Source organism: Pseudopodoces humilis, chromosome 5 (genome assembly GCF_049639895.1).
Source record: "Pseudopodoces humilis isolate 2021_Gansu_Grassland_sample_001 chromosome 5, ASM4963989v1, whole genome shotgun sequence".
Taxonomy (NCBI): Eukaryota; Metazoa; Chordata; class Aves; order Passeriformes; family Paridae; genus Pseudopodoces; species Pseudopodoces humilis.
Window position 1 is genome coordinate 66,079,627 of NC_142204.1, and position 21,158 is coordinate 66,100,784.

A 21,158-nucleotide genomic window follows, 5' to 3' on the forward strand; every position below is an offset into this window, starting at 1 on the left:
GGTAAACTGGGACCTAATAAGAAGAAATCACTTGGTATTTTCTTAACCTTTCATGGAGCATAGGTTTTAGTAGCAGCTGGTGAGTTGTTAGACTTTCCTAATTCAGTCTTGGAAATCTCAGGGATGGCTGGCTATGGGCATTTTATCCAAAATTCGGCAGCTAACAGTTGGGCAGTTCTTGTACACCCACTCCTGCCTATGCTCTATGGGATTCAGCTTAAATGGCTGTGTGTGCAAAAGTTCTGGATCCCACATGGTGCCACTTGCTTTTTGTGAGCCAGTTCTGCAATAGGCATTGCTGTCTGTCTGTCTGTCGGTCTGGTTACCTCGAGAGGGAACAACATTCTGCTGTCTTTCACAGTGAATACTCCTGGAGAGTATCTCTGATCAGTGACCTGTTTTATTGTCTTGAGCTCTGCACATCTGCAACACTCGGCTTTTTTCTCTTCCCATTAGCACAGATGCAGAACAGGTGGATGTTTTTATGAAATGGTTGTGACATCTGTGTAGGTGGTTGAAAACTGAGACTGAATCACATTCTTCGGTGCTCTTTGTCCATCTTTGCTGTTGTCACAGTCTGCATGTCACAGCACATGGATGAGCAACAGGCAACAATGGGAAGGGTACTGGGGCAGCATTCTGACGTCTGAGGTCGGCCAACGCACTTAGTATGTGATACAGTCACTTCTAGTGATAGAGGTGTTGAAGAGGTCAGTGTTACTCCAGCTTCTACATCCTTTTTTTCCCTGTGTTTGAACTTTTTAAGGAATAAGTGGCTGACACACCAAATAAATCCAATAGATAGGGACAAGCTTGCAAATAAAATTAAAGGCAAGACTTCTATAATCAATATAAGGACACATTGCAGTTTCCCCTTTCCATTAGCTGGGACAGAGCTGGCTGTTGCAGCAGCCGGATGCTCCTTGTACATGGGGAGCAGTTGTTTTTATAGCAGCTGCCAAAATGGGTTGGTTGGGTCTTTGGGAGGGCATGAACTAGTGCAGGACACCTCTGGCTTAACTGGGACAACTGTGCTTGTCGCCTTTCCAAAAACAAGGAGTCATGTGTTGGAGGAGAGTGGGAAAGTCCTGTGCATGGGCAGCTGTGAGAGTTTGAGCTCTGGGATGGAAACTTGCCAGTGCAGCTCCTGACCACAGTGGGCACAATGTCTATTGTGGGTCACAGGAGACAGCCTGCCTGTCACTTGTACAGAAAGTGACAGAGCCACTATAGATGCTTCATGTTTGGTACTTTTGCCTTTTCTTGGTGAATGCACAATTTACTGGGGATTTTTAATGCTAACATCCAAATTGTTTAATTTAGTGATTCTCTCGTTTCTAAGAAAATGCTTTGCAGGTCTCCATCTCATTAATGCCTTTATTCAAAGCGGTGATCGAAGCAGGAGGCTAATAATAGAATTTAACACTTGCTTTTGATTTGAGAACTGCATAAAGAATGGTGTCAAATTAAAATACTTAGTGTTTTGTGTGTTGCTCTTTGTAGTCTGCACCCTTTTTGTGACAAGTGGCATGAATTTTCTACAATTCTGGGAGAAAGCAAATGGCTATCTATTTCTAATTGGTAGTGGTTAGGAAAGTGATATGTATGTAATGCAAGAGAGATTGATTAGACTCATTAATGACACAAAATGAAAATGTCAGAGTATAAAAATAAACAACATAGTCACTGCATTTTTTTATTACACTTTTGCCTTGGGTTTTTCATAATGAAGAGGATCATGCATACAAAAAGAAATCTTGTCCTGAAAAACAGAATATCTGAGAAGGAAAAAACCCTCTCAATTATTGCAATAAACTGAGTCCCAGGAGATTGGGGAGTATGATTTGTTTGAATAATTGCATAAAAAAATATATATAGTGGAAAAAATAGAAGCAACATATATTCTGGTTTAGAACCACAATGAGAAAACTGGGTTGCATCTCAACGTGAGCACATGATTGTTTTCCGGACTGGCAGAAGCAGTGGAAACACTTCCAAAACAGATCCTAATGATTCCATGCCTGGAAGATGTGAAAGGAAATAAATGTTCTTATTATTGCGTTACTTTCTTTAAATAAGCTGCAGTTCCTTGTTACAAGAATTGAGGCCTTGCTTTAATAATTTAAAACTTTTTTAAGGATCTGATGTCCAGACCCTTCTCCCTTTACCTTACCACTGAAGTGTCATCAGTAGCTCTTAGTCCTGGATCCTTTTTTGCTGCTGAGAGACATCCAAGTAGTATTTTTGCAAAATGGCTTATTGAATGGCTTTCCCTGCCAGCCTCCCCTTTCTTTCCTCCACAGACTCTTTATCTCCAAATTTGTTGCCCAGGAGGTTTGGAATGCAGAGGAGCCACGAGATCTGTGCTCCATGAGATTCTCTCCTGAGCCTGTGACTTTCTGGTGGGAAAACAGAGGGAAGGAGAGGTACATGCCCCTCTGCCATTGCAAGGGGATTTTATGACGAGTTTATAAAAGCTGGGGAGGTCAAAACCAGACTTGGTCAGTGCAAGGCAGGAGAGAAGACCTCTCTGGTTACAGAGTGGCCTCTTCTGTATGGCAGTGGGAATACCTTCTATCTCTCAGTGCCTGTCGTGGAGATTGTCGTCTAAATGAGAGCATTGCAGGTTTTCTCATGAGCTCTGTGGTCTCTTCCAGAAGTGATAAAGATATCTCCTGCAGTGGAGATTTAAAAAAATCTGTTGAACAGATTTTTAAATTTCTGCTATGTTTGACTCCTGCTCTAAAGAAGTCATTAATCTACCTGCTTATATCTTCTGCTGTCCCTGTGTTACTGAAGGCTCAGCTCTGCTCACATGGGAACTTAACCAGCCAGTTTGATGTTCTGTATATTCATTAGCATTAAATGTCAATGCCTGAGGCTTAAAGTCAGATTAACAACTGAGTTTAAATCACATCTTGTTTTGGATAGAGATCAAGAATGAAAAATTTTGGCTCAAAAACTTCTTTGGCAGGAGGAGACTTCAGGGGTGTGTAGGTGTGCTACAGCTCACCCTGGGGCAGGGGAAGGGGTGAGAGGCCTCTTGAAGTTCCTTCCAGCCTGATTTTTCATGTTTCTGCAAAAATGTGATTACAGTGGTTGCTGGCTGTGCAAATTGCTGTAGATAAATTGCTTTTGGCAACTTGTGTGTGTTTTATGGCTGTCTCCATCACTGTAGTTGATGCAGTCCTGTGGGAGCAGCGTTACAGGTGCATCCATGCAGGTCTGCAGCATCGCGTGAAGCTTCCTGAGGCCATTGCTCTCGCCAGTACTTCTGCATGTGTGTCTTTATGGAGAGGTGCAATATTAATATTGCCCACATTCCCTGAGGAGTCAGATAAGCTGAGGAAGATAAATTGATTTTAGTAGACTGGCTCCAGTTCATGCCAGCTGAGAGTCTAACCTGATGCTCTTTGTAGTTGTGTTTTGTCTGATTGCGTGATCTCAATGTAAAAATTTGAAATCTTGAATACATAGGTCTAATTTTCCATGTACACCTAATTTCTGAGCTCCTTAATTCATGGTACATAACGTGAGCTGCATATATAAGGTGGCCTTTATTTAAGACTGCAAATACTTAGGTATTAAAAAAAAAAAGAAATAAACCCCCAAACCAATCAAAAACCCCACAGTCCCTCCCTACCCCAAAAAAACACACAGAAAACAAAACAAAAAAAAAATTGAAACATCAACCACAACAAAACTACCCCCCACAGAACCTGACAGTAAGAATATCAGGTTGATCACCTGCAAACAGAGTATTCTGAAACACCGTCTTGACATTTTCCATCTATTTAATACTGGGAACTTTCTGTTCCAGTTTATTTTTAAACAAGTGCTCTGGGAACACAAATGAAAATGTTTCAAGTATTTCCACACAGATTTATTTTAGTAGAATTTATTCTGAAACTCATTTTTGTTGAAAAACATTACTGGGCCAGATTTATCCCTGGAGTAATTGCCCTTGATTTTAATAGGATTGCAGGAAGGGTAAATTTGGCTTGTGTTTAATTTATAACACAGGAAATATGTACAGCTACAGAATATCTTTATCCAGGGCATGGTACACAAGGGGAAAACATGCATGGTTCTCTCAGTACTTCGTTAATTTGATTGTAATAACAGATGCACCATTTCATTTATTTTACTGCTGGTACTGAGTTGCTAATCCAACTGTACCCCAGCTCTGGGGCCCATAAGAAACAGGGACCTGTTGGAGTGAATCCAGAGGCCCAAAGATGCTCAGGGGCCTGGAGCTCCTCTGCTGTGGAGACACCTCAGAGTTGAGGTTGTTGAGCCTGAAGAAGGGAAGGCTCTGGGGACGCCTTAGAGCCCCTTCCAGTACCTGAAGTGGCTAAAGAGGGGCATTGGACAAGGTGGAATGGCTTTAGACTGAAGGGAGGGCAGGTTTAGATTAGGTATTAGGAAGAAATTCTTTGCTGTGAGGGTGGTGAATTGCTGGAATATGTTGCCCAGAGAAGTCGTTGCTGTTTCCATCCCTGGAAGTGTTCAAAGTCAGGCTAAACAGGGTTCTGAGCAACCTAGCATAGTGGAAGGTGTTGCTGCCCATGGCAGGGGTGATGGAGCTAAATGATCTCTGAAAATGAAACTGAATGAAGTTCCCTTCTAGTTCAAACCTCTGTATGAGAATCAAAGTGTATGTCTGTTTTTCCCAGCTACAACACTGAGTGAAAAGCCTCCGACCTTCTTGAAATGTTAAGGAGCTTTGCAACTTCCCCCCTCTCTCTCTCTGCCTCATTAATCTATGATTTTTGGTGATAGCACTTGGCTTTGAATCTGTGAGATGTCTTCCTTTCTGCTTAATACCAACACCTGTGTTTTATATTTCTGTGTTCAGAGAAAGAAAAATGCCACAATAGAGACTTTATTCCTCTTTTCCTCTTATTTTTTTTATTCCCTCCTCTCCTCCCTTTTTAGGTTACAGCATGCTCAGAGTTAATTTAAAAATGGATCTCTCTAAGAGGTGCAGTTTAGGCACAATTATGTTCAGTGGCATTTGGTGTGTGTTCAAGAAATGCTTCCATTAAAGGCATTTCCTAAATTGGAAACCAGAGTAGTAAACTAGTGAGTGCTGCTTGTGTTTGGTGGCCTGGAAATAAAAGAAATATTTCTACGGGTATTTCCAGTGGTGCAGTTTAGATTGCTTTCAAACAGAAATTTATGTCTCTTCCTTAACCAGGAGACACAGAAATTAGATGTTTTCAGCTGTGTTATGGGTAATGGTGTGTGGCCACATCTGTGGTTGGGGAGAGCAGTAATTCTGCTCAAGGGCTTCCTCTGCCTGTGTGGATGTGTGGGGTCCAGGAGAGCAGAGGCATCTTTCTCACTGTTGGACAGCTTCTGTGCACCAGTACAAGCACCCCCAAAATGTGTTCATCCCATCCTCATATAAATGTCATCAGTCAGAGAGTCATGGAGGGCTTTGAGTTGGAAGAGACTGTTAAAGTTCATCTAGTCCAGCTGCCCTGCAGTGGGTAGTGACATGTTTCACTTGATTGTGTTGCTCAAAACTCCATCCAACCTGACTTTGAACACTTCCAGTGCCCAGTGGGGCATCCAGAGCTTCTATGGGCAACCTGTGCCAGTGTCTCACCACCTTCATCATAAAACCTTTCTTGGTGACTCTTCTATCCATTTCTTTAAACAGTTTGTCTTCCAGGTGTAAAGCCCTTTTCTCTTTTTGATTTTCCCAGTCTTTGAGATTTTCCACAGTTGCTTAATGGTTTACTCACCTTCCTCCTGTACGGGGAGGAAGGGTCTTTTTTCACTCATGTGTAGCAGGTTAGGAGGGGGTTGTTCTTCAGCTCAGCCTCTCTCAAGCTGCAAATCATGGGGGCGCATTGCTCTCATTATGTAGATCACTACTTCAGACTGACAACATTAATGGCACTTGCAGTCATTTTGTTATCTGGATAATTAATCTACAAGCTATAGCACACAGTGTGGTGAATAATACAGGAAATTATTAAACTGTGTATTTTCCATGGGTTTACATCATATGTATGTGGAGCTGGAAGTAATGGGCATGCTGGCATGGTGTAAAAAGCAGTGGCAGGTTGGATTTGTTCAGTGTTGCTGCAGTTTATGAAATTTAAGCTGCACTTTCTAACTCTTGATTTTTGAAGGGACCTCACCCATTGCTTTAAAAAAAGCAGTTTGAGAATCTAAATTCTTTGGAGTTCTCATAACCAGAGGAGAAAGGAGAGAGTGTCTGGAAGCTGCTTGAGAGTGATGATATTTGACTTTAGTGCTGAACATAGCTGCTTTGATTTGCCCTCTGGATAACCATGCTAATGCTATAAGGAGCTTGCTTTCCCATTTTAGCTGCAGGAGTTAAAGGCCTAAAGGTAGGTGACATGAATGCTTCTATAAATATGAATGTTTTAATCAAGTCATTGTTTATAATTAGATAATAATCATAATGGTGTAAATAAGGGTTAGAGTGGGATGTATAACAGGTCTTAAGCAAGAGAGAGACAAGTGGTTGATGTCTTTAGTTTTTAGCTGAGGTATTGGGTAAGATTTAGAGGCCGCAGTTGCAGCTGAACAACGCTGATTCATCTGATGTAAGGAAGGGTAGAATGAGGTGTGAGAAATTGGATGAAATTCTGGTTGCCTTGGCCTTTTGTGTCTACCTTACTCATTTAATATACTGTCTCCTCCTGCTTCTCAAGTCACTTGTTGAAGTAATGAAGCTGTCCCATGGGGGGTTTTTGGACAAGGATATTTAAAAGACACGTTCAGAGGTTTTTTACTAAATGGATGTCAGCACTTTCCAGCAATAGAAAAAAACCCTGGATGGGATAAAACATTCTGAATTCTGTAGTTGCATAGATCTCTTTTCCTGATAAAGAGTCTAGCTGTAGCCTTTACAAACTTACCATCTTGGCTCTACTATAAAACTACAAATTTGTTACCTCCCTACTAGTGAGAGTAGTACTTCTGAGGGTGGGCAGATACATTTGCTGGCATGTACTTTAGTAAAGCTGCTGTTACTGTGTGATAAAATTCATCCATTAATTTCAAACTTTTAATATTCTCAGTGTAATTTTTTTATCACTGTGTGAATTTAACTAAACATTGTTTTCCTGGAAGCACTGTATTTTCAATGGTAGTTAATGTTTATGTTGAATGGAAGCCATAGGAAAGCACTGAGCACAGTAGGGTGCAGATCAAAATTAATTTGTAGACATACACTTCCCAAGTCAAAACCTGCACCCCTGCCCAGCTACAAGGACTTGCTGTTTATTCCGCCAGGCCCTGAGGTGTAATTAAGTGTGTTGGTAAGAGGGAAATGGCTCTTGAAAAAGGGGCATTTTGCCCAAAACTATGGGGTTGATGGCTTAGCTACATATGAGATGGTGCCATGCTGGTGGGCTCTCCTAGGGTGGCTGTCACCCTGCTCTAAAGCACATAATACTGTATTTCTTGCAGCCCAGTTTGCAGCAAATGGGTCAGTAGTGCTGACAAGGTCAGGTTTGGGGATCAAGGTGGTAACCAACATCTTTTTCATCTGTTTCACCTTTGTGTGAAAGATGGGCTGACAGTGTCTCTCTCTAAGAACACAATGTTGGCTGAGTGCAGTCAGTAAAATTTGCAAAAGTTCTACTGTTTGTAAGTCCCAAAGGCCTTTGGCTTCCAGGAGGATAGAGTACATAAAATTGGAAAAATGATTCAATCGTCTGTACAGACTTACGGAACATAGTGACTCCTTCAAGGATGTGTGAACAGTGAGCTTGCTCTAATTTTTGTTCCAATTTATTTGTAAAATAAATGTATAACATGAGGTCTAATGAAACTCAGGTAGGATTGATATTTTGTCATTGCAGAGTTACTGGGATTCTAATCTTTTAATACAAATTTTTCTGTAGGGTTCAAGGGATCTGAGTCTCTGCAGTAGCCAGTTGTGTTTTTGCTGGTACAGCTGTTCCCATTCTGGAGTAGCTTTGCTTGATACTGGTACAGATATATCTGTACCCTGTGCTGATGTTCACTAGTACACTGCACAAAGCTGTAATCACAGCTGACTGTGCCTGTCTTCTGAGGGTTTTGATTCCTTGCAGGGCTGTTTCCTCATGCAGGTACAGCATGAGCTGCTCTAGAGTTTCTCCAGTATGAGGAGCTGGGACTGGCTAGAGCAGAGTGTTGTTTGCTGGAGAGATGCTTAAGACACAGATCTGAATGAGCAGACACTGTTCTGCCCATAGTCACCATTTTCATTTGCTGTTGCAGTGTGCTGACATTGGTACCTGTGGTGTTGCTGCTCTCAGCAGTGATGGAAAGGTGCAGATGAGAAAACAAGAATTATTACTGACAAATCCATGCAGGGGAAGGCTCCTGGATTATTTCTGATAGCCTAGCTTTCATAAACAAATGCCTTTCTAAACTGGAAGTGGATCCTGTTGCTGCCTTTGTTGTATTTCTGCACAGCTTTTCTGATCTTTCGTGGGGATCAGTGGGACAACATCCTCTGTGCAGGCAGGCTGCTGGGTTCAGTGTATCAGGTCAGAATCCTGTGTTTAACATCACATATCTCGATGATATGAAAACAGTAATGGCTGTTTTGTTAACATTCACATTAAAGGATGACAACATTTTTAGATGAAATAGGACTCAATTGTAGCAAATGTTTGCTTCAATCTAAAACACTAATGTACATGTTAAACTCACATTGGGGAAGTGGCTGAAGGTGCAGTATTTACACCCTGCTGAGCACCAAGGCTGTTGAGGAATACATGCTGTTTTAAAGAGGACAGATTTTGACAAATAAGTCTCTGTCTTATTACAAACATGCTCAAAAAGAACGTGCTGTATTCACCAGTGGGATAGGAAAGCCCTCAGGCTCCCAGCTCTCATTCTGGCTTTTCAATGTGGATTTTTGTCTTGGAGTCATTTCTGAGAACATATTTACTAGTGTGGCTTAAAAAAAAACATGTGTTTAATGTGTCTCTTTTTGTTGTTGAGATGATAAATCTACAGACAAATAAAAAAAAAAATCACTGGGGACTTTGGTAATAACTTGGGAAGGAAGAAATTCATAAAAATAGGCTTGGGGTGAAAATAGCGTCAATCCTTTAGGCATGAGACTCCTAAATTCCTGGTGTTTGTTTTGCTGCACCAAGAAGTTCACAGCCTCTGTGTTATTAACTAACATCTTTCTAAATTTTATTCTGTGTATCTCTTAATCTATAACTTTGTACCTTATTTTAAACATCATCAGTTTAGTTTTCTAAACTTCTTTCAGCAAATTACTTGTTTGGATTTTGTCCCTTGATTCCAAAGCAAGCATTTGTTTAATCCTAAAAAAAAGAGTGGTTAATGTGAAATTATTCCAAAATGTCTGACAAGATGTTGGCTATAATAGAACAAAACATAGTGTTGTTTTAATTTATCATGTTTCTTATTGATTTGCTCATCCAGAAACGCCTGTCTTGCTCTCCTCTCTCTGCATTTGGTATCCAACGTATTGTCTTGCACTGACAACCACAGCTTGTTCCAGAGTAATTTAAGGCTCAGCAACTTGCTCAGCATCACAAATCCAGTTTTTGGTAGAGCTGAGAATAGAGCCTCTCTCTTCTGTCATGGCTCAGTTCCTTACTGTAATTGTGGGGCGGCTTCCCTACTGACTTGAGTGAGCCTCTGATGTGACCAAGCCTGTTACAATGAACAGTGCTACTTCAAATTTTGATGAATTCCCCTTGTTCAGTAATTTTTTGCAGTTTTAAAATATAAATCCTCAGTGAATCATGGCAAAATATGATTGTCTAATTAAAAAAAGAAACAGATGTTGAATATATTCTACTGTGTAGTCTGGAGTTCTCCATTGCTTGTTAAGCAAGCAGGTTGAGAAAGTTGTGTTGTAAGATGATAAACTGTGGTGTATGTAGGAACTTGAGCAACTTGCATTAAAATGTTTGAAAGTGTCATGGTAGTTTCATCTGTTTTAGTCAGGTTTATGGAACTAGTAACAGGTCAAGATTTTACAGTAAAGGGGCCTACACCTCCTTTTATTTTTTAAGAAACAGTGCTCACATTTGCAGATCACCTTTCCCACAGTGGGCTACAACCCCATGAATTAGCAATGCATGAGGTGCCTACATAAAGACATACCCTTAGTCATAAAGAAAGTTCTTCTAGTAAGTCCGTAACATCTTGGTAGGCTAGACAGTCATAGAGAAAACTAGTAATTAATTTAGTGATAGGAAGAATGAGAGGCAGTGCTTGTGCGATGTACCATGGCACAGTGTGTCCACTGGAGTGTTGACTATTCACCTGTGACCAGTTGTTGGAGGGCTTTTGCTTGGAAAACAGGGGTGTGCTTTTGTAAAAGTCTTGGAGGCCACATGGGCTTGTTGGAATTTGAATTAAAATTTTTCTCTGTGTGTGGTTTTTTTTTTTAATAGCCTATTTAGTTATTGAAGGAGATCAGGAAAAGGATGACAGAAACACTCTTGCCATTTCTTTCTTCTACAAAGGTCTGCTGTAGAATGTCACTGCATGGTGACATTTTTAAGGAGTCTTTAACATGCAGTTTATTGCCAACATAGAAAGTTTGCTTGCCTGAAAGTTTCCCCTCCTTGGTTGCAGGCCCAGCAGGTGCTCAGAGCCCCCCAAGTTGTTTTCAGCAGCAGAACAAAGAGCAGGGCTGGCTTCAGGCATGAAGAGGTGCAGCTGGCAGTGGAGGTTATGATTGCCTATCAATAGGTATTCATTCTATTAATTAAGCTGCTGCTGTAAAACCCAGCTAGAGGACAGCTTTTCAGCCTGCCTGTTGTAAAGTAAGCTGAGTCACCTGTGAAATGATGTTAATGAGAGGGCTCCAAGGCTTGTGAGGAGGCTTTTTTCAAGCCCTCTTCTCTGGGGGCTGGCAGCAGCTTCTTTCAGAGATGTGGCTGCCGGGCTGTCTGTGAGTGACAAATGGCACTCACTTCTGGAAGCTTTGTGTGCTGTTTTTGTGAACCTTGACTAGCTGGAGCCAAGCTGTGACCTCACACTGCTTTTGTTCCCCAGCTGTAGGCATGTTATGATAAAGACTTTCAGCTCCTTTCTTGGCTCTAATGAAGTCTTGTTTTGTAGTCCTTTGGTTTTTGGCTTCTTTAAGGTTTTTCTTTATTTTTGAACATCAAGAAGCAAGAGTATGCACATTTTATTTTTTCTTATGAGACCAGTGTAAACTAGTTTGTCACTTTTTGCAGCTGGTTTGTTTTAACCATTTGATGGTGATCCTTATAGTGCCTTTTAGGACTATTGAGAGTTTTTTTCTTGTTCAAAGTACAAACTTCAGAGTTCTTGCATTTCAGGTTTAGGTCCAGTTCAGTTCCACTTCTGTAGGACATAAAGCAAGTAAGCCGCCCTCTCTAAAGCCCTGGAGAAGTGAGGAGCAGAGTGGGGGGTCCTACAAACTCTCCAGCTCACCCTCTTCACAAGTGCTGCTGAGGAAGGGCAGCCTGAGACTTTCCTCCAGGTGGTCTCTCAAGCAGAAAGGTAACAATTGTAGGAAATTCCTTTCCTGCCACCAGTTCATAAGCTCAACAAACAATCCCCTTGTGGAGACATTGGGGTCATCCTTCTAGTTTCTTTCTCTTCTTTGCTAACTACTTGGAATTTTTAAACGGTTCCTTTCTGGAGGGATTAGGGAGCGGTGGTCTGTTTCTCCCTTCCTGAACCTTTCCAAGTCTTTCTAAATAGACAAAAAAGAGAAAAAGTTGACAGAAAACATCCTAGAAACATTCCCATGTCACCATACACGACAAATTGTTCTGCCAGAGTATATTCTAAAATCTCCCTTGTGTTTGTGCTAAGCTTGTGACTGCTTTTGTTTAGGTATTGACGTTATGGGCTCTTCATTCCAGGGAGGCTGAGAAGCCAAAGGCAACTCAGTTGTGTGAGTAACACATCAATCCTGTTCAGATGGAGGCTTGTTTCTTTAGTGAACAACGCCCTTCCGCCTGAGCAGCGAGGCTGCTCTGCTGCCCTTTCATGTGCAGCCTTCTTTCTGGCTGATACTCAGCCCTGCCCTGCTGCCACAGCTTCCTGATTTATGAGCCTGCAGGAGAAGCTGCTGATTGTAGCTGCTCATCAAGAGCACCAGTGAAAAGTCATCAGCTTTGACAGATGCGTCTGAATGTCAGCATTTTTCTCCAGTTTTATTTTCTGTAAATTCCTGGTTTTCAGACTTCTCATTCTTCCCATCAAACAGTGAGCAGATGATGTTCCTCTGCATGCCCTATGGTATGTTGTCCTTTGCAGGACGCCTGTTGATCACTGTTGCATTTCAATAGTCATATGTATCGGGCTTGGCTGTTCTGAACCCACTTGTAGATTCCAGGAGGCTTGTGCTGGCTGCCATACGTTCTTACACCCACTCAATCCTTTTAAACCATTAGCATCGTGCTTTTGGTTAAGGTCATGAGTAGGGTGTGGAACAACCTTTTTAAAAAATTTCTTACTCTAGCTCATTTTTGGAAGATTGGTCATCAGTTTTACTGGTGTCCTTATTTTTTCTTTTTCATTCAGGTCTTGTTTTCCTTCCTTTGTAGTGGTTTCTTTTTCCATGGAGTTGCAGTGCAGAGCCTCATACTAAAATTTATCTGTGCCAGCTGAGAATGGATAAAACAGGTCTGGGCAAGGAAGGGTGTCTCTTTGTGGACACAGTGCAGGCTGGAATGTGGATGTAGTTGCCTGAATCAAGACTAACTCTTTGAGGTGAAGGTTTTATTTCTTTCCTGTGATTAAGCTGTGAGTGTGTTGGTTTGGAGTAGCAATAGGTTTAAGGAAATATTTTTGTTTCCTTTTGTCTGTTTCTAGGAAATCTCCCTGTGTTAAAAAATCAAAACAGAGGCTGGATTCTTGCTCTGAACTATTTGTCACCAGAGAAGGAAAAAAACAATCTTTGCTAGTGCTGATTGATTTTTTTTTTTTCCCTCCTAGGAAAAATTTTCTTCCTAGAAAATGAAAAGAACTTGAGTTGTTGAGTTGGCAGGTAATTGATACATATCTGCCCGGTCTGAAGAAGTACTTAAGTTTTACGTAACTACCTATGAGTCTGTTTAGGAAGCTGCCAAGCTGCAGTGGACTGTGTGGTTTTCATTATGTCAGTGTATTTAAACTTGTTGCAAATGGCCTTCTTTTATGGGTCGTTAGAATTCCTTTTAAGTTGTCATTCAGAAAGCCCCAGAGGGGTGGGGAGCTGTGACAGCTCAGCAGATCGTGCTGTGCCCTAACTCCAGGCAGGATGCTGCTGTGCCCTAAGGAACAGCACATGGCATGGAGCAAAATCTGGTTCAGCACCCCCACTGTGCTCCTTTGGCAAGACTTGGAGATTTATAGCACTAGGGTAACTGAGGCAGCATGAGAAATACTTCGCTTACTTAGTCTCATTTTTGATGCTGTAGCTACTGAATGTATAACTACCTGATTAATGCAGAGATTTTAATCTTCTGACCCCCATGCAAACACTTATTAATTGCACTCATAGATTTTAAATTTGTAGAACTAGAAGGGATAATTATGATCCTGTAATTTGGTCTCTCCGTGCCGCTGAACACAAATCTTTTACTAAATCGTTGGTTTTATTCCCCTCACTTTAAAAGTGTGCTCCTTATTTAAGGAATTTGTTTTCTAGCCTCAGTACCCAGTCATCAAAATTTCTCAAAGCATTGTCAGACTTGTTGCTTATACAATTATTAGGCTGTTATTAATCTTCACTTCTTAAAAATCAAATGAGCAGAGCTGTTAGAACAGCCTCAGTATAGGGCACATTCTCCCATTTACAGATGCTCCTCTTCCATTTGCTTTTTAACTTCCTAATTTTAACAAAGAAAACTTTGTTAACTGTGTATTTTGTTTGCTGTTGTTTGTCATGTTTACAGAGTTGTTAAGTAACCTGCCTCTTCTCTTGCTCCAAATTTTTTCACATATATTAAAGTTAATTTTAACCTTTTTGGCTTGTATCTGGTATAAACTTTTGCCTGGCTGGATATTTGCTCGGCCACTCCATCATCATCATCCTCACTATCATCACAGCACCCAGAAAAGGATTCCTGTTCCAGGAGAATGGTGTACACCCTTTGGTCCTGGACACTGTTTGGCCCCACATTAGTCTCTACCCTTTCTCTCTAGATGAGGTGAAGAAAATACAGAACAAGTGGAAAAACAACCACTATCATCATGTTTCTCTCTTCCCTGGAGGAGTCTTGCTGAAGTCCTGTGAACTAGATTTTAAGAGCATTCAAGATTCACCAGTCTTCTTTCAGTGTATCAAGTCAGATGTTTGAAATGTTTGCAGTCTCCCAGTTGATAAGGGTTTGCTGGCTGTTCTGGATTTCCCCCTCTCACTCAGACATACCTGTTTAATGTTAAACCTTTTGTATTTGAAGAATCACTAATCTCTAATGCTGATGTTTGCAGAAATAGAATGACTTACAAGTAAGACTGCCTGCTAAAATTGTGGGGGATTTAGTATGTTTGCTCTTTCAGTTCATCATTTTTGTGTATGAACATGGATTTGGGTCAGTCTTCCCCCTTCTCCCTCCAAAGTTTTTCTATCGTGTTCCTATTTGCAGGAAGTCCTTTACCACTGGGTGCCACTGTTTGATAGTTCTTAACATTTGCTTCAGTGAAGCCCTGAAGAAACTCTGCCCTCATTCTTCTGGACTTCTGATTTTAAATGAAGGCTCAGTTTTTATGCAGTATCCCATGTTTCAGTATAGTAAAATTTGATTCAAAGTTGCCCTGATTTTTAATTTAGTGGCCCACACTGATGGGTTTACAACACTGATGGTGTGCACTGTAGCTGTCGGGAGTATAAACTGATCTTATTTGCTTTTCTACTCTTAAAATCTCTTTTAAAAATGCATCATTCCAGAATTGCATATGAATCACTGTTGACCCATGTTTAAATAAATTGCTTGTTACCTTTGGGGATTAATCTAGTTGCAAACTGTGCTGCTGAGTGCCTTTCCTAAGAGGCATAATTTCAATTATCGTCTCCTGAAAATCATGTTACAGTGCTGTTATAATTACCTGTGTAGTGTTTTGGTGAAAGTTGTGTATATATTCAGTTGTGTGCCTTTGCCAGTCATGATTAATTCCTTTCAAAGGACTGACATAGATGAGAGGACTGCAGGGTGTGCATGAAATGCTGTTATTCTGCAGGGCAAAAGCACTGTAGTCACTTACGGCCTTTTGGATGAGAGGTGTCCAAAACACCAAGTCTTCTTCTTGCCATCAGAATGTCTTTCCACACCCCCAGCCCTGTCTTGGGACTTGGGTAATCACGGCATCCTGAGCAAAATGAGTATGGGGGATATAAAGTCCTTAAGAAATATTTAGGAATTTAGGAAGGACAAATGATGTAAGATGCAAATGATTTAAGTGTGTGTTATCTGCTGTTAGTCCCAGACTGGAACTGTGGTGTTACAGTGGGTGGATCACAAACCAGGATTTAGGAAAGGTCAGTAGTGTTCAGTGTGCTGCTCTTCATCCTGTGTCTTTCTGTCTTTTCTACTGCCTATATTAAAAATTAGATGCTAAGTAGTTTGTTGCAGTGCAGGTCAGCATCTGAGTTTTGCCTGTGTCTGACAAAAAGAGGACCTTTTGGAAGATCTCCATCTTTTCCTCTCCCAGTATTCTTAAAGCATCTTGTGTGCAGATCTCTTCTTGCAGCAGGAGGGGAGAGGCACTTTATTTCTGTCTTCTGCTTCTCTTACACAGCTGCCTTGACACCTCTTCACTATTTTAACTGAACAAGAAAAGAAAGAAATGCAGCTATTGAGAGCTGATCCTTTCAGCTGGTTTGAAAGCCAGTGGTGAAAGCCAGCTTCCTTGCAGATCTTGCAGCCTGAGGAAAAATTCTTTAGGATTGATACAAATTCTTCTCATTTGGGATCCTGGGTTTTTTAGTGGAAGGTATGAGGCTGTTCTTAAGACTGTGTCTTCTTGCGTATCTTTTCCAAGTAAACTATAGACTTAGAGGAAGGAGCTGTTCTGTCCTCACCAGCATTGCTCTCCAGGCCTTGGCCTCTCTGGGAGTCATGGTTGTTCCCTCTGCACCCAGGACTTGACTGAACTTCAAAGCTCTGGAACAGAGACTGCCTGGTGCTGTTTAAATTGAATGTGAGCCATGAGCAGCTCTTTGCATTAGGGAGAATTGTATCAGTGTGGAGCCCTGCCCCAGATCTTGCACTCTGCCTTCCTTTAGGTGTCAGTGCCAATGCAAACATCTTTAAAATGACCTTCTTTCTTCTGGTTTCTCATTTAGTGGATGTTTCATCTGTGCTTTGTTGATGTTACTCTCAGCAGTACTTAAGGGAAGAAAATGAGTGTTAACTGGATTTCCTTCAGATTTTGAGTGGATGAGGTCATTTTAATATCGCCTAAAGTGACAACAGGAACAGCTTCAGGAGCTAGCAAGCTCTTCTTCTTTCCATATCCTTGACATCGCTGAGATTGCTTTGGGCTGCCCTAATCAAGTGAGCCCTTGTTTCTGAGAGAATTCTGTGTGGTCTGTCAGTCTTTTGGCAGCCATGGAATTAATGAAGCCATGATACCTGATGTCAGAGGGGTGCTGTGAGTTAAACTGTCCTGGCATGGGATGGACAGAACTTTCAGCCTTGGGATGAGATGTGAGATTCTGAAGTGCATGACAAGAAGCAGTGAGACTGGCCTTACAGAAGTGCATGGTAGTTTCCAAGATGCTTTTCTCTTTTATGTGTGGAGCAGTTTATGTGTGGAGCAGTAAACAAAAGCCAGATGCCTGCTAAAGGATTTAAAAGGTCCATGATGCTAATTTTGAGGAGCAGTAATGTAGTAAATAACCTGACAGCAAGAATAGTACTCAGTGGGCAATCCCAGGTACATGCTGCCCTGAACATGATTGATTTTGAGGCAGGTGAACATACTACTCTTCAGATCTGGAGGCAAAGCTATTGTCACTGGGAAGGGGCAGCCTTTTTGAACAAAGAACAAGAGGCTGGGAGGAGCTGCAGCCCACCAGGATGTCTCTGGTCGTCCCCTCTCCCTCCACAGGCAGTCTAGCTGTGTTTTGCCGTGGCTTAAGCTCCATCCTCCATTTCAGCCACAAAAGACAGTGTAAGAGTCAAATTCCTTTGTTGATGTCTGGCAGAGCATCTTGGCTGGGAAGAGTATTTTGCATTCTGTTTTCAGGAACTCTTACTTTGAATTAAAGGGTGAACTGTGGGAAGTTATTAATGATATCTATAATCAAGGATTAATCAAGTAAATCTCTCTAGCCGAGTGCCTCTTACTGCACTGAGAGCATACAGATAAAGACGATAGCAGTGTGAGCTTTCATGTGCAAACAGTGCTGAGGTGGTGCCTGCAAAGCACACTCTGCATTTAAGCAGCTCTTCTGCTTTCTACCCAAGCTGGCTGAAGTGAGGTGGTGCTTGGTCGTGTAACATCTGAGCAGAGACATGCTGAAGAATTTTTATTTCAATTCCTCTTGAAATTGGAAGGAGGAGAGTAAAACAAGATTTATTTTTTTTTCCTGAAGAATGCCTTTGGGTTACTTGTAGCAAACTGCAAGTCTGTGCAGTAGTTTAAAAAAGCTAAAAATACAAGTCTTAAAACAGAGTGTTTGATGGTTTATAGTACAGCTCAGAAGAATGTTGAAGCTTTTTTGAGAATAAAATCTTCAGGAGGTATTCAGTGTTTGAGCTAGTGCTCCTGTGGAAGATATTAGTTCAAGAATTTGTTAAGGTAAAAAGGAAATCACAGGAATTTAATCTTAATGTAACTTTTGGGTCTAGTCTAGTCTATTATTTTCATGTCCATTGGCATTTTTAGACATTTATTTATCTGCTTTTTAAGGGGCCTCAACTCTACCTCTGCTTTCACAGCTGGAATTAATTGTGGGAATCATTTGAAGAGTGAAAATGTCATATATATATGTAATAATATAAATATATGGTGTCTTGGAGGAATTTTTATATTCAGATTCCATGTGTAGAGGGTGATTTCTGGTATGAAGAATGTCAGATAGAAAATAAATGCAATTCCCTGAATTCCATATAAACATGAGAGGGTTTGGGGTTTTTTTTGTGAATTTCTTTCTCATGTGGGAGCCCTGTTCTAGCAAAAACTCTGGCAGCTGCTGAATCCTTAACCTGGTGTTATTAAGATATCTGTTAAAAACACTTGTATCTCTCTATAGTTCTCTTGGTACATGTGTTTCCAGTGTTAATACCATTAAGGGACTTTTTGTAGGAAAAAACCCTCTGTAGGTAGAATAAAAAGTAAATAACATTGGAAGCAAAGGTATCTGCTGGACATGTTGCCCCAAATGTGACTCATGCTTCTGGCATGCTCTGGTTTGGTTATATCTCTTTAGCAGGACCAACTTTTGAAGGGTCTTTGTTTTCCCTGAATTTACTTGTGTTCCAAGGAAATTAAATGAGTGAGTTGCAAGTGTGTGACTTCTTGATTTTGGCTCTTCAAGGCTGAGGTACTTCTTGATTACTGCAAGAACATAATTTTTTGTCTGGAAACATTAAATTTCTGTCCAGGAGGATACTCGAAGTAATTTTTCTACAGAGGCATTTTCTTTGTCTGGTGAGATGTTGAAATTGCTTTGCAGTTGTTTGAGGAGTTAAAATTCCTCTTCCATGCAGAGTCCCCAGTTTATTCTTTCTCTCTTTGGATCAAAATCCACATATACTGAAGAAGATGTGGACAAAAGACTGTGCAAGTTACTCAGGCACAGCAAGGTAGATAAATGCTTTTGTGCTGCTTGTGCAGCAGCATCTAATTCAGCAAATACACTGGGAAAGCACCTGCCTAATTAGTGGGTGTACTAAACCTGAGCCAAGCTCAGCTAAAACATACCCTGAATCCAAATCTCCTTCATTTGGAGCAAGGTAGTGAGGAAACACAGCAATGGATTGTGCATTCTCAGTTGGTCACATAACAGCAGATGGTTAAAAGGAGCCTCTCGGATGCTCTTCAGGCAGCATATTCCTGCTAAGTGATTGTTTGGATTATTAATGTCCCACTGTAGCACCTAGTGATGATCTGAAAGCAGCTTTATGGGCTGTGACTTTTGTAGTGATGAGCACTAGAGACTCATGGAATTAATAATGTTTTAATTGTTATTGCTTGAACATTGATTAAACTTAGTTAAGGACTTTTAAGGGATGCTGTCATTGAGCTTGACTGGTTTAATCGTGTGAGCCTGAACCTCAGAATGAAACTCTAGGGATAAACAGCTGTGTTCCTGTCTGCCTTTGGTGTGTTGAATCCTTTGTGCCTCAATTTCCTTTTTATGTGACACTTGACTGTGCTTTTGTAAATGTTAGCTTTGACAGAGTGTGGGTAGAGATCACCTTATCTTAATGGTATTGTTCGCATATATAATATTACACAGTGACTGTGCAGGACTTTGTCAGTGGTCACCAGCCAGGCTGAGGTTTGCAGAGGGTGTGAGAGAATTCACTGAGTGGGAGCTGGGCACCCTGTGTCGCTGGCTCTGTTTGGAAATCCTAGTTGAAGTCATTTGCAGCTTAATCACACATGGAAAGACTCTTCCCAGGGGAGTTTTTATTCATTCATGTTTGCTGCTAGTGGAGTTCATGTTACAGTAGGAAACCACAATTCCTGACCTCTGAGTTGAATACATGTTTTAAAAATAGTGACGGGACAGAAGAAAGAGGAATAAATAGACTTCACTTTAAGGGCTTGCTCAAACCAAATTGATGTGCTGGAAAATACGGCACCATACTTTGAGAAATGATTGATTCAAATTGTTTTTCAGGTGCTTGTGTCAAGAAAATTGTACATTGTTTATAGCAGTTGTAGAGTAATTCTGTGTTTTTCATCTCCACCTAAGCAAACAAGAATTATCTTGAAGAAGCAGCAGGTTATTTTTGGATTTACTTTAAAAGAGAGCTGTTGATAATAAATGGCTTCTAGAAGACTCAAAGGCCCATCAATACAACAGAACTGATAGAGGAGTAAAGCAAAACAAATATTTACAGAGAAGGTTTATTTTGGGTGGAGGTTGGATATGTAATATTTGAGTTATTTTAGTTGTAATAAAAGTTGCCTGATGTGAGCACTGAAGAAGGATGAAATGTTATGTCCTTCTGTAAGAAAATAACTGCAGCTGGTTTGTTCACTGTCTGTGCTAAAGAAAATAGACCTTTACAAATGTTTCATTAACAGCATGGTGCTGAGGGGTTTGGGGGGATTGCTTTGGATTTTTATATGGCATACTATGGAACAGTGAGGGATCTGAGATGTGGGTTTAACCAAGGGCCCCCAGGGTGGGCTGTGGTGGAAGCTGAGGGACCTGGGCTGGCTCAGCCCAGAGCAGAGGTTTGGCAGCAGCCCCTGTGGAAGGTGCTTTCCAAGGAGATTGACCCAGACTTTTCACCAGAGAGTGTGGCTGGAGCATGAAAGGCAGCAGGCTGGAGTTGAAACGAGGTTCGTATAGGTGTAAGGAAGCACCATTGTGAGGAAGGGCAAGAGGGGCCATCCACAGAGGCTGAGCAACCTCAAGGATCTTCAGGGTCTTACTGGGAAATGTCCTGAGCAACATGCTCTGATCTCATAGCTGTTCCTGCTCTCAGGAGGAAGTTGAATTAGAAGTCTTCCAAGCTTCTTCTGACCTGTTTTCCAGTGATCCTGTATATTTGTGTATATATATATTGTATATATGTGGTGATAGCTGGTTACTTGACTGAAGCAAGGAGGACTCTGAAGGGATGACAGGAGTAGTATACTTATTGCATGATCTGTGTCAGTAAGAAGTTTCTGCCACGTTCAGCAATACATTTCCATAGTTTTGAACTGTGGACAATTTCTATAGTAGTTTCAGAGGTCCCTGTAGACCTGACACCCCCCACAGAATTAAAAAATTCTTCATATGAGCTTGCTTTGAAGAACTCATGAAGGAGCCACCCTGAGAGCAGCTCACGCTGGTGAGCTGTTCCTCCTTGAAGTTGCTCCACAGAAATAATGTGTGTGAGATGTAGCACCACTAAAACACAGTTCACATCATCCATTCAAAAAAAGACCTAAAGATCTAAAAGATCTTTGCCAGGTCCACTAGATGCATTCAGACCCAGAGTATCCTTCTTGCACCTGCTGAAAACTTCCATGTTTTGCTTCCTCACCTG

At 41.2% G+C, this 21,158-nt stretch overlaps 1 protein-coding gene across 6 annotated transcripts in view; it reads left to right on the forward strand.

The window, feature by feature from the left end:
- Positions 1-21,158, forward strand: part of FAM107B (family with sequence similarity 107 member B) — a 59,125-nt gene that overhangs the window by 27,173 nt on the left and 10,794 nt on the right. The window contains exon 1 of one of the 6 annotated variants that reach the window (XM_088055819.1): positions 11,363-11,505. The exons of the other annotated variants lie outside the window; for them this stretch is intronic. The gene's annotated coding sequence lies outside the window, so the exon portion shown is untranslated. Of the gene's footprint in view, positions 1-11,362; positions 11,506-21,158 lie in introns of those variants that run through there. 6 annotated transcript variants of the gene reach the window in all.